The sequence below is a fragment of the Sarcophilus harrisii genome, chromosome 1 (assembly GCF_902635505.1).
Source record: "Sarcophilus harrisii chromosome 1, mSarHar1.11, whole genome shotgun sequence".
In the NCBI taxonomy this organism is placed as follows: domain Eukaryota; kingdom Metazoa; phylum Chordata; class Mammalia; order Dasyuromorphia; family Dasyuridae; genus Sarcophilus; species Sarcophilus harrisii.
The window spans coordinates 342,682,071-342,696,506 of NC_045426.1; the positions used below are offsets into that span (position 1 = coordinate 342,682,071).

The 14,436-nt window shown below is 39.4% G+C and overlaps 1 pseudogene; it reads right to left on the minus strand.

Moving 5' to 3' along the window:
• Positions 1-6,917: 6,917 nt before the first annotated feature.
• Positions 6,918-9,245, minus strand: LOC116420487 (annotated as a pseudogene).
• Positions 9,246-14,436: the final 5,191 nt, after the last annotated feature.

The following is a 14,436-nucleotide window of genomic DNA, read 5'->3' on the forward strand; positions in this document are numbered from 1 at the left end:
ATTATTATATACTCAACTTCTGTCCATCTCTTCAAAGTCCTCAAGGACCTCATCCCTAGATGATGCAGAGGGACCTGGACTCTCAAAGGTTACATTCAAGAAATAACCAAGTAATGTTATTGTTGGGTCAAAAGGTATAGATAATTTAATAACTCTTTGGACATAATTCCAGATTGCTCTCCAAAGTGGTTGGATCAGTTCAATCTCATCAACAGTGAATTTTTCTACATCCCTTCCATTTGCCATTCTCTTTTTCTATCATTTTAACCAATCTGGTAGGTATAAAGTGATATATCAAGGATGTTTAATTTGCATTTCTCTAACCAATAATGATTTAGATAATTTTTTTTCATATGACTATAAATATTTTTATTTCTTCTTGGGAAAATTGCCTATTCATACTCTTTGACCATATATTAATTGGGGAATGATATACACAAGCGCAGTCATGAAAACATATCATGAAAAGATATCAGAGAATACTTTCTTTTAAAAAAAATTAATATTATTTTTCCAATTACATGTAAAGATAGTTTTCAACATTCATCTTTGTAAGATTTGAAGCTCCTAATTTTTCCTCCTTGCTCTTTTTCCTCACCCCTCCACAAGACAGCAATCAATCTAATATAGGTTATACATGTATAATTAGTTTAAACATATTTCCACATTAGTAATGTTGTGAAAGGACTCAGGACAAAAAAGAAAAATAATGAGAAAAAAGTGAAAATGGTATGGTTTGACCTGTATTCAGATTCCATAGTTCTTTCTTTGGATATGGATAGCATTTTCCATCATGAGTCCTTTGAAATTGTCTTGGGTTATTACATTACTGAGAAGATCATCACACAATCTTGCTGTTACTGTGTACAATGTTCTCCTGATTCTGTTCACTTCATTTGATGTCAGTTCATGTAAATCTTTTCAGATTTTTTAGAAATATGCCTTCTCACCATTTCTTATAGAACAATAGTATTCCATTACATTAATATACCACAACTTGTTCAGCCATTCCCCAATTAATGACACTATTTTCTGTGCTGGAGGAACAAAGAAAGGCAAAAGCACAAACCCTATAGTTGAGAATCTCACGTTCTAATTCAATGATATTCCTTCAGTACCTTACTGCTTATATTATATAAAATTATTATGATGACATATTTTCTTTTGTTCTAAATTTCTCTTTTCCACACTTAGGAGAGTACATACATCTGCCTAGAACAAGAAAGAGAGAAAATTGATGGACTATTTTTTAAGGATGGGCTTGACTGAGGACAGAGAAGCCCGTGTCTAGGTGGCTGAGCATCACACTGAGGGAAATGGAGAGGGCTATGGAGAGAGTCTGAGTAGAGTATAAGATGTAATAAATAAATAAATTTAAAGAATAGTAACAGTAAAAGAAGTTATCAAAGAATCATCATATAATCACAACAATAGGACATGGATTTAGAGACGGAGAAGCAGAATTGAGTCTTGAATTTCTATGTCCTTGAGAAAATAACTGAATCTGAGTCTGTTTTCTCAACTTGTAAAAGAGCAGATTGAGTTAGGTGATTTTGAAGGTTCTAATGAGCCCTAAATCCTATGATCCTCAAATTCAATCCACTTCAGCAAACATTCCCACCCCCACTTACTATGTATAAGAAATTGTTCTAAGTAGTGAAGATTCAGAGACAAAATTGAAACTATCCTTATCCTCAACGACCTTACATTCTACTGAGGGGAGGGTGCAATTGGCTCACAACTCAGTAAATAGAAAGCATATATGCAGTAAGGTCAAATGTTGTATCTTGCATCATATGTGTGGGAAAATGGAAATAAGGGAAGATTAAAAACATTGTATGAAGGAGGATGTGACATTGGGCACTTTCTAGTGATGAATCTCCACTGATCACTCAATTTTGACAGGGTGACATACATGAAGAAAATAAGGTTTCCTGATGAAAAATAGTTTTCTTTCTGGTTCCTGATTTTTATTGTTACCATAGCAATTTGATAAAACTTTTGCATTTTAATGGTCCTTCAGACATATTTGTCATATTTGGCCAGAAAGCAAACACTTTTACAGCCAGTACATATAGTGACTGTATCTGGAACTCATAGAATACTAGCTGCCAAAAGATCTCAAATCCTTGAAAAATAGAAAGAAGCACAGATTATTCTTCTTAACTTTGCAAATTTATTTTTTTCTTAATGGTTCTTATTCATATGTTTAAAATAGTTTGAAAAGCGCTCTTTTTAAAAAAAATCTTTTTTTATTATGAATTTGAGAATGATCAAAAACATTTCAATAGGCTGAGAAAAACCAAAAATGCATAAGAAACTGAAATTTTGTTTCAGGAAAGGTAGCAACAAATGGTACCATTTGCTTTTCTCTGTACTTCTTGTTATGTATGTTCTTTCATCTGTTAAAATGTTGTATTGATTCACTTTTATTTTTGAATAACTTTCAATACTATTCTCCAATGATTTTCCCTTCTAACACATATAGACAGTCAAGAAAATCAATTCAATATTGAGTATATAGTATCTTCTCCCCCCCCATTAATAACATCACCTTTATGCCAATAAAACAATAAGTATTTATTAAGTACTCATAGAATGCCAATCCAGATATTCTCCTTCGTCATCATAATAGGTTGTTGCTTTGATCAGAATTTAGTTTTAAAAATTATTTTGCTTCATGTCGTTTAATGATCATCACATTAATTATTGCACTGATTCTATTGATTTCTTCTCTATCATTCCATGCAAGTCTTCCCATGCTTCTCTGTATCCATCATGGTCATCATTCAAACTAAGTAATAATATTTAATTATATTTATATATCATGATTTGTTCAGCCTCTCCTAGCCATGTTTCTAGTTCCACTATAAATATTTTGCTAGACATGAGTGCTTTCCCTTTGTCCATGATTTCCTTTTGATTTATGACTTATAATAGTATCATTTGGTCAAAGGATTTATATAAATTGGTAACTTTGTAGACATAATTCCAAATTGTTTTCCTTGAACCAATTCATAACTCCACTAGTCAATCAATAAATGAAAAATATTTGTTAAGTGCTTACTATCTTCTAGGCATTGTTCTAAGCTTTGGAGATTCAAAGAAAGGCATAAATTGTCCTTGGTTTTAAGGAGTTAACATTTTGATAGAAGAGAAAGTACATAAATAACCAAGTACATACAAGATATATATTGAGTAGATGAGAAGCAATCCCAAGGAGATGGCAGTGGAAGCTGGAATGGGGGATGGGGGAGATAAAGAAATGTCTAGGAAAACATTGCTGCAGAAGATAGGATTTGAACAGAGACTTGAAGAAGACAGGGTAATTACAGGGCAGAGTTGAGGAGGGAGAGCAGCTTAAACATGGAGAACGGCTTATGCAAAAGTACAGGATGAGCTACAAAGGGTCTTATTCAAGGATCAACTGTGCTTTAATGTGTCTGTCTTCTCACAATCCTGTCAACAACTGCTATTGCCTTCTTTTATCATCTTTGCAAATCTCATGAATTTGAGGTGAAACATCATATTGTTTTAATTTGCATTTCTCATTTGCAATTAGTGATTTGGAACACTATCATATGTTGTTGATAATTTATATTTCTTCATATGACATTTGCCTATTCATATCCCTTGAACATTTATCTATTATAGAATGGTTCCTATTCTTGCGTAATTATATAGCTTGTTTATACATGTTGAATTATATTGGGGCAGTAATGACTGGTGTTTGATATTGAAAAGATCACACTGGATGAAGGCTTGAGCTGATAGCATTAGAATAATCATCCAACCCTTCAGGATTATCCTTTAGAACCTAATGGGGAAGATTATTCAAACTCTGGGGACTCAGTCCTGCACTATGAGTGAGAGTTGGGATAATGTCTTACAAAATCATATTGTATGCGCAATACAAGCAAAACAAATGCAGTTAGGACCAGAAGGAAACCAATTAAATGAGGGGAAATTTTTCATAAAAAATTTTACTGATAAAGTTTGTGGAAAAGGACCTACTGATGCATAGCCTAGAGGAGACAAGAATTAAGTAGGGGATTGTCTTTAAACAACTGAAAGCCTGTCATAATAACAGAGGATAATATATTTTTGTTTGATCCCAGAAGAGGTTTGTGGGGAACAGACCTTAGCTAAGTATAGGGAAAAAAACCTTTTTTTTATTTTTAATAATGAGAGCCATCCAACAATGGGGCAGATTGATTCTCTTGGTGGTGAGTTTCCCCTTTCTGAGAATGCTCAAGCAGAAATAGAATGGACACTTGTTGAAGATATTGTAGAAGGAATGAGTGAAAGAGATGTTTGGGAGATTAAGATTCTATGATTAGGTGCCTACTTTGTGCTCCACCTTTATGCTTTTGGCTAGGTTTTGCTTTACTTGGGAGACTTTGGGTCTCTATTTTTTTTTTTTTTTTTTTGGCGAGGTCTTATTTTAAAAGATTTTGTGATACTTTTCACAGTCCAATTCTATTCTTCTGTATTTGCTATCTCCTTTATTTTCTATCCTTTTGTACCTGGTCTATAGTAGCCTCTCAACAATGTTTGATGAATGAATGAATAATTGAATAAAGGATTATTGACTTGCCTTTGACACAATTGTGAAGTCAGTGATATTTGTCTTTAGAGTTTTCAGCTTCTCCTTTCTGAGTCCCCTTTTTCTTTTTCTGTGATGTAGGCACTCTGCTTTCAGAGGTTCACTTCTTGTCTCCTCTCTTTTCCTTTCCTTGTATTTTAGATTGGATTAATCACTCTTCCCTCAGCACTAATGTGAACCCCTGAGCTTCTTCTTCCAAAGTGCTCACGGCAGAAGTTCCATCAGAGAGTCTAAAGTCTCAGCTTTCCAACATTTATATGATTAAATGTTAAGATCGTATATTTTAAGATCAGCACGAGACAGGAATTCAGGTTAGGGGAAAATCGTCAGTCTTTATTCTCAGTGAAGAAGGATCAGAGGTGGAAGAGAATCGGCGATAGCAATGTGTGCAGCTGAGTCAAGAAGCTAGCTCGACCAGCAGCCACACAACCAGCAGCTCAGAGTCTAGAACCCAGCCCAATCTCTCCCAGCTTGTCTTCCTCCCTCTCTCTCTGCCTCCACCCACCAAAATCGTCATTTCCTATACAACACATCAGGACTTGCAAGGAGAGTGGGCAGGGACCATTCTTAATCCAATCATGTATATTAATAGAGTATAGCCCAATTACTATCTAGCCTCATGTACTTGGGACCTCAGTGCATCAGCTCAAACCTCAGCCCATTACATTTCCCGCTTTCTTTTATTTTAGAACACCGGTGGTCATGCCATCCCTGACTCCTCAGGGAGGTCAGAGCCCCCAAGGGGAGGTGATCACAGCCTCCCTAACTTCTCAGGGAAGGAGGTGAAAGCACCGAAAAGGAGGTGATCACAGCCTCCCTGACTTCTCAGGAAAGGTGGTGAAAGCATTAAAAAGGAGATGATCACGCCCTCCCTGACATCTCAGGAAGGGAGATGAAAAGCACCAAAGGGAAATGGAGGTTGCTAGCGGGTTTCTGGGCTGAAGGGTCTTATTATGCACAAACCCATCAGCATGGGAGGTATTACACAAGCACATAGCAATAACGCAGAGGCTATTAGGGATGACCCTCCCCTCAGTCAGTGCAGGCTCGATGGGGTGTAACAAACATGAATTGTACACACAAGTAGCAGAATAGCAAACAATATAAATCAACATGGTGTTGGAAAAGATCACCAGAAGTCCTAGAAGGTGGGTATGTAAACAACAGTCACATATACACCTTCTTCAGCAGCCAAGAGATAGTCCAAAACCAATCTATTGTCCATTGTTTCACATGTCAGGGAATCCAATGATCCCCCTGAGTTTTTGAAGTCCTGAAAAGTCTTTTTATGTTTAGGGAATCCAATGATTCCAGCAGATTTTGAAGTGTTGTAACAGTCTTATCATTTCTCAGAGAATCCAATGATTCCTGAGAGTTTTCAAGTCCTATGTCTCAGAGAATCCAATGATTCCTGAGAGTTTTCAAGTCCTATGTCTCAGAGAATCCAATGATTCCTGAGGGTTTTCAAGTCCTATGTCTCAGAGAATCAATGATTCCTGAGAGTTTTCAAGTCCTATGGCTCAGAGAATCCAATGATTCCTGAGGGTTTTTGAGTCCTATGGCTCAGAGAATCCAATGATTCCTGAGGGTTTTGAAGTCCGACAATCTTTGATGTCCATGAGTCAAACGCCATAACTGCCACGCTCTTTCAATGGTGAGCACAATCAGCAACAGCACCACCCGATATTTCTTGGTCTTCTCCTTTGTTTCAAAGGTCTGCTCGTCTCTCTGCGATGGACAAGGCGAATATGGCTCGTTGGCACCCATCTGATTCCTTCTCCACCTGTAGAGATACAAGCAAACCCTCTCCCAAAGCAGTTAGCCTATCTGGTCCTTTCCATTCACCACTTTCTGGGTCTCTCCACATCACCTGGCGATTATCTAAAGATAGTGGAGCTGCTCGACTGGACACTGACCTTCCGTGGGTTATAAAACCTGTCAGCCGGAGCCAGTGCATCTTTGTCAAAAATCAAGAAGTTAATAGTATAAAGAGCTAGATTTAGAAGTTCTCTAGGGTTACCTGTGGCTCCCTTTCTTTTGTTTTGGAGTAGTGTCTTAATATCTCTGTTTCTCCTCTCCACTATTGCCTGTCCTTGAGGATTAAAAGGTATGCCTGTGGTGTGTAAAATCTTATACTGTGCACAAAAGTGTCAAAATGTTTCAAGTATAAGCAGGACCATTGTCTGTTTTTATTGCTTGTGGCACACCCATAATGGCAAATGCTTGTATGAGGAATTCAGTGACCACTCGGGCTGTCTCTTTTGCTGCTGGCATTGCAAAAGTGAATCCTGAAAAGGTGTCTACCACCTAATGAGAGCGACTTCTGTTTTATTTAGCAAAGGTCTTGGGGACAGCAACGTGGCGGGAGCTCACCTGCTCCTTTGCAAACTCCTGGAGGCCAGGGAACTGGGCTGAGGGTGGGTTCAGTAGGACACTGAAAGAACAAGATGCTTAGGACACAAAAAAGAAGGCAAATATCATGGTATCCCAACAGGGACTGTCATCCGGCCCAGCTGCCATTTTAAATGCCCCTTTCCAAGAAATAATTCCATTCCCTGGTGAATCTGGGTTTCTTCTCTCGATCAGTTTTTAAAACAAAACTTCAAGTGGTTAATCGACTAACGTCATCAAGAGAAGAGAGGATCCGGAAGACCCCAGTGGCTTTGCTGTGCGCATCTCATCACGCGGCTTCACAGTTTGAAATGCAGAAGACTTCTGGGAATCTCATCATGGGGCTGGCAAAGCGAGCCGGGAAATGTCACTCCTTGAAGCAGAGGGGCATCTCCTCGGGCCATCCAAACCTGCTACCGTTTCAAGGCCTTGGTGGTGACGGTGTAGCAAAAGAGACCCCACTTAGTGGGGCTGGGGAGGAGGGACGGTGATGGCCGCTGAGAACCAGCTACCGGGGAATTGGTCTAATAGAAAAAGAGTCTTGGCTGCTTGAGCCACTGGCAAAATCTCTTGAGGACTTTGCTAGAGAGTGAGCACAAAGTGACAATAAGGAGCATCCCGGTGTTCTCTTACACTTGAGATGCAGGTTGGTAAATGTAAGGCTTTGGGGCCGTTTTGGTGCTGTCTCTGTGACACATGTTTCCCCAAGGTAAGGCAGCAACCAGCAGAATCAACCCGCCGAGCAGGACGCAAAATGCGCTAAAGAAGAACGCGAGGTCGTAGCTCTGGGTCATGTCGTAAAACCAACCAACAATGGGTGGTCCCAGGCTGTTTCCAAGTCCTGCAAATAACATCAAAATTCCAAAGGCGTGGGTCAATTTCTCAATTCCCACAATCTTGGTAGTCAGATAGGGGAAGATGGACCAGCTGCCGGTGAAAAACCCTATCAGCCCAGAGAGTATTGCCAAGGAAATATAGCTTTTGGCAAAGGGAATTGCACACAAGGTCATACTGGTCAATATCAAGGTGGCCACGTAGAGATACGTAGTATTGATAAACTTGATATCGGCCAGGACCCCTAAGAGAACCTTTCCGATAGCCGTCATGACACCGATGATGGAAATCAAGGGCACGACAAACTCTTCGTCCTTCACATTGGCACTTCTGGCAACATCTTCCATTAGCAGCAAACTTGGAAAGCCCCCAATGTCATAAAGCAAGATGGAGATGAAAAGTGCAGAAAAGACTCTATTCTTGAATAAGCTGACTGTCTCTGCCCAATAGTTCTGGCACAGCTGCCATTTTCTCTTGGCCAGCTGCTTACAAAATTTCTTCTGTTCCACCACTTTCTTCTTGTAGACATCGGTTTCTTTTGATTGCACTGTGGCTGACTCCTTCTCGGGCAACAGGTTCTCCTGTTTGGAATCACTGATGGTCAAAGGTCTCACAAATTTTTCTTCACTGTAGCCTTTTTCAAGAATGCTAATGTTCTCCTCCAGGGACTTTTCCTTCTCGTTGTATATAGAATATTGGACGAGTTCTTTTTCTGGCAGAGAGGGTTTAGAGAACTCCAAGGGTCTCATCAAAGTGCCACAGGGTAATATATTAAGTGCCAAGGCTCCCACAATAAGCAGACATCCATCTAATCCATATAGTTCAAGCAGTTCGAGTTGAAGTGCAGCATATATAAAAAGCCCAACACTGGATCCTGTCGAAACCAGGCCAAGTGCAAGACCTCGCCGCTTATCAAAATATTGGCATGTGATGGTCACTGCTGCATTGTATAATAAACCACACCCGAGGCCAACAACAGTTCCATAGGAAAAAAACAGAAAGTAAATGTTTGGGGTTTAGGCGCTGATCATGAGGCCCCCTGCCACCAGGAAGCCGCTGAAAATCGTGACGGGTCTTGCACCGAAGTATGAAACACAGAGGCTACATATGGGACTTAAAATCAAGCCAACTCCATTGGCGAGGGATCCAACCCAGGCAGTCATTCCTTTCCCTTCCTGGAAGAGATCCAGCCATTGGATGTATAAGACTCCGACAGCCAGTGGGGACCCATAGCACAGAAACTGAGTGAAGAAGGAGACCACGACAATCACCCAGCCCCATCCACCATCCGGAGGCTTTTTTAATCCCATGGTGAAGTAAAGTCAGGAGGTAGTTCAACAGCAGGTTCTGGCGGGGCTGCGGCGCTGGGGTCCTGCTCTGGGAGCAGGGGGCGCAGCGAGCCCGGGCGGCGCGGGGACGGCGGCGGCCGCCCATCGGTCAGTCCGCAGGCTCGTTGGTCTCTCGCACTGGTAATGTAATGTAATGGGCTGAGGTTTGAGCTGATGCACTGAGGTCCCAAGTACATGAGGCTAGATAGTAATTAGGGGGAGCCACAGGTAACCCTAGAGAACTTCTAAATCTAGCTCTTTATACTATTAACTTCTTGATTTTTGACAAAGATGCACTGGCTCCGGCTGACAGGTTTTATAACCCACCGGAAGGTCAGTGTCCAGTGCGAGCAGCTCCACTATCTTTAGATAATCGCCAGGTGATGTGGAGAGACCCAGAAAGTGGTGAATGGAAAGGACCAGATAGGCTAACTGCTTTGGGGAGAGGGTTTGCTTGTATCTCTACAGGTGGAGAAGGAATCAGATGGGTGCCAACGAGCCATATTCGCCTTGTCCATCGCAGAGAGACGGAGCAGACCTTTGAAACAAAGGAGAAGACCCAAGAAATATCGGGTGGTGCTGTTGCTGATTGTGCTCACCATTGAAAGAGCGTGGCAATTATGGTGTTTGACTCATGGACATCAAAGATTGTCGGACTTCAAAACCCTCAGGAATCATTGGATTCTCTGAGCCATAGGACTCAAAAACCCTCAGGAATCATTGGATTCTCTGAGCCATAGGACTTGAAAACTCTCAGGAATCATTGGATTCTCTGAGACATAGGACTTGAAAACCCTCAGGAATCATTGGATTCTCTGAGACATAGGACTTGAAAACTCTCAGGAATCATTGGATTCTCTGAGAAATGATAAGACTGTTACAACACTTCAAAATCTGCTGGAATCATTGGATTCCCTAACACATAAAAAGACTTTTTCAGTCCTTGGTTCCCACCGTTGGGCGCCAAATGTTAAGATCGTATATTTTAAGATCAGCACGAGACAGGAATTCAGGTTAGGGGAAAATCGTCAGTCTTTATTCTCAGTGAAGAAGGATCAGAGGTGGAAGAGAATCAGAGATAGCAATGTGTGCAGCTGAGTCAAGAAGCTAGCTCCACCAGCAGCCACACAACCAGCAGCTAGGAGTATGGAACCCAGCCCAATCTCTCCCAGCTTCTCTTCCTGTCTCTCTCTCTGCCTCCACCCATCAAAATCGTCATTTCCTATACAACACATCAGGACTTGCAAGGAGAGTGGGCAGGGACCATTCTTAATCCAATCATGTATATTAATAGAGTATAGCCCAATTACTATCTAGCCTCATGTACTTGGGACCTCAGTGCATCAGCTCAAACCTCAGCCCATTACAATTAAAGGTATGTTTCTGAATCTCTACATATCTCTAGTATAGAAAGAGAAAACGATTTGCCTTAAAACCCAAAAAACTAAGTAATTAGAATTTGAACCTATATTTTCTTTCTATCTCAAAAGTTCACATTTTTGTTCCACCTTTTCATGCTACCTCCTCTATTCAGAAAGGATGCTGCTGCTATTTCCCATTAGGGGGATGAATTTTCACTGGGCAAGTTAGATCTGCTTTCTTTGTATATGGTGGCTAACTCACTGTATGTCATCAGGCAAGAAATTCCTCCTTTCTGGGAAGGCTTCATTCCTTCATCTGTAAAATTGGAGATTTGGACTAGGTGGTCTTGAATTCTGCCTCTGGCATTTATTAGTTGGGTGATCCCATGTACATGATCTCTACTGTCCCTTCTAGCAAAAAACCTGATTCTATGACCCTTTGACTTTTAAGGTCCTTTAAGACTTTGAAAGGCTATATGGCAGTCCCACAGAGTGGACTAAAAGTAGGCTTCAGTCAAGAAGGCCAAATTGGCTTGACTTTCAATTCTATTGAAAATTTGCTACTCTCCTTCTACAATAGTCCTGCCTCAGAGAATCACCAGGGAGGATTCAGAGAACTGGTCCTTATCAGAGATGGTTGAGATTCTATCTATGGAAGCTTTTCCACAATAGGAGCAATTCTCTGACATGGGTTAGGCTAGATAGATGATTGGGGATGAAGGAGAAAGGAAAATAAGAAAACCATGCTCATCTAGAGTCTTGATTTCCAGACCAGAACCCACTGGGAGAAAGTCTTCATCTCTCTTCCAGGCTGATGAAAACTTTCTCTTTCTATACAGAACCTAAAGTGATAGCTTCCCCTTTAGATCTCACAAAATACTCAACTTCTCCTTTGCATGTTACATATTGTATTTGGATGGATATTTGTATACATGGTATCTCTTAACCTATAAGCTCTTTGAGGAAAGAAATGTACTTTTTCCCATCTCTCTAATCCCACATAAAACAGAGAACTACACATAGTAGGTATCTAATGTGTCCATTGTATTAAATTTAAGCAGACAGATTTATTCAGAAATCAGCCTTTTAGGGGTGATATTTTTAAAAAAAATTAAAACTAGTCAATAGGTAAGGGGAGAGCTGAATTAGTCACAGATGTCTCCCATCTTAAACAAATTAATTCATTTTGAACCCACTATTTGGAATAGAGAGAGGGGTCTTGACTTCAGAGAGTGTAATTACACTAAAAGAAACCTGATATCTGAAACTACCCCATCTCCCTTGACCCCTTCAACCGCTAAAGTTCCCTGGCATTCTGATTCAATTCAGAAAGTACATCAGAGATTAATTTTTGCTTTGTGAAAAATCCTCCACCTTAGAAAGTTTTTTCTCAGAAGCATTAATTTTAGGATTCCTCAATGGAGCATTACAGTAGTCCCCAAAATAGTAATATTTTTTTAAAAAAGTTTTTGGTTTCCTATTATTCATATAAACCAGATAAATGAGCTTTCTTATTGTTTTTCATATGCTATATTCTATTTCCCATCCTTGTACTCTCCCCCTGACTGCCCCCTATGCCTAGAATAGCCCCCTTTTCACCTCTACCGCTAAGAATTCCACCATTCCTTCAAGACTCAGATTAAATGCCACCTTTCACATAGCTTTTTCTAATATACCCAACTGCTTGTACTTTCAAAATTGACTTGAATCTACATACATGTTAGCTCTTTCTATGTACATGTCTCCTCCAGCTAGATTGCTAACTTATTGAGAGCAAGAACTGTTTCTCGCTTACTTTTGTATCTCGAGTCTAGTAGAAATTTTGTGGCACAAAGTAGGCATTTAATAAGTACTTATTGACTGATTAATTTCAGACCCATCTTTTCTGACAATGAGTTATCTGAGTTGCTCCAAATCTTGCCTACTAACCTCACTCACTCTTCTCTGGAACCCCCTTTTCTCTTTGGTGGAAACTTCCATTAGAAACAAAACCTTAATGATCTGTGACTCCTGCTTAAGATACCAGAGGTGGTAAACAAATCACATGCATCCCAGAGACGCCTTTCCTCTCCAGAGAAACACATTTCTTCTTCTCAATAGGGACATCCTACTGTTATGTGGGGCTTTTCAGATGTTTCATGCTGAAAAATTGGATGGAGAATTTAGCATAATCTGGGGGGGGAGGGTAAGAAAGGCTCCTTTTCTTCTTATTCCCTGCCTAAAGAGTCAAGTTAATTATGCTCCTTGGAAAGCTCTGACTGTCATTCTAATGAATGTGTCACTAGTTTATGCTCATCTTCTTCCACCTCCCAAAACTAATTCCCTTAGCTTCTATAAAGTAAAATGTGAAAACAATAACAACAACAACAGTAACAAAAGGTTTATTACTTTTAACATTATCGTTTGGTTTGTTTCTTGATGGCAACATCTAATATTTCAAAAAAGCAGCAGCTCCCCAATTTCACTGCAAGCATGATTTGATGGTCACCCATTCTGTTTACTTCCAACTTTTCCTGGCACTCTGCTATGGCCAAAGCCCTGCATATGAATAATTCAAACTGCTAAACAAAGAATGTCATTGGTTTAATTAAAAAGAAATATATTTGGCACTCATGTGGTCATAATGGGCCATCTATCTTGTGATCCAATTCCCTACATCAATCCACTTTGCTTGTCTAGACTAGGCCATAAAGACCCCAGATTCCATGGGGCTTCCCTCCTCAAGAATATTTTTCAATAGACTCTCTGAGACATGAACCTTTTCAAAGCAATTTGGGATTTACCTGAAGGGTCCTGATCATTTTTGGATAGGTTGAGTGCTTGTGGATGTCAGAAGAACTTAATGTTCTTGGGGGGAAAAGCATCTGATTACCCATGACTTCTATTAACATGTACTAGAAGTATAAGCGTATTTTGAGGCAGAAAGATGATTAAAAAATCCTTACCCTGAAAAATGAAATGATATGGAGGTAGAGAGGAGTCCCTGGGCATAAAGTTCCTGAGTAGTATCTACCAATTAATTGATAAACATTTATTAAATGTCTATTATAGTCTAGGCATTGTGCTAGGTACTGGATTCAGATACAGAAATAAGACAATTATCTTTCTTCAAGGACATTACATTTTCTTACAAGGATATCTATGACCAAACTATCTAGAATAAGATAGCTGAAAAAAATGTGATCTAATTCAATTCTGTGCCAACTAATTTCTTTTTAAATATTTCATTTTTTCAAATTATATGTAAAAACTATTTTAACATTCATTAAAAAAATTAATTCCAAAGTCTTTCCTTTCTTCTTCTCTCCCTTCATTGAGAAGACAAGCAATTCAATATAGATTATACATGTGCATTCATGTAAAACATTTCCATATTAGTAATGCTGTGAAAGAAAACACTGATCAAAAAGGCCCTAGAAATAAGGTTTAAAATATTATTCCAATTAATTTTGACAAATATTTGTTATGTATTTATCAGAGGGAGACATAAAGTATAGATGTTTTAACACCTATAGAGATCACCATGTAAGAGGGAAAGCTATAAAAAAAGTGTGATCCATAATCCTTGGAACTCATAAAAGAAATACAAACCAAGACCTTGGGTTTGGGTGTGCAGAGTGGATTGAATCAAAGAATGAAGAAAGCTTTAATAAAGGAGATGACATTTGAACTGGGCTTAACAGGATTTTATCCTGAGGGAACCTTCAGAGCTTAAGAGGACCTAGATTTATTAATCTCCTTCCCTCTTGGTAGTATGAAATTCAGAGGAACTTGAACCATAAATAAAACTGGTGTTAAGGGTCATGAGAAGCACCAGTGGAAAATACACAGGACATGGAGTTAGAGGACCTGCATTAAAAATCTTACCTCTCTCTTTCCTACCAGTATGATTTGAGGCAAGTCATAACCTCCCTGG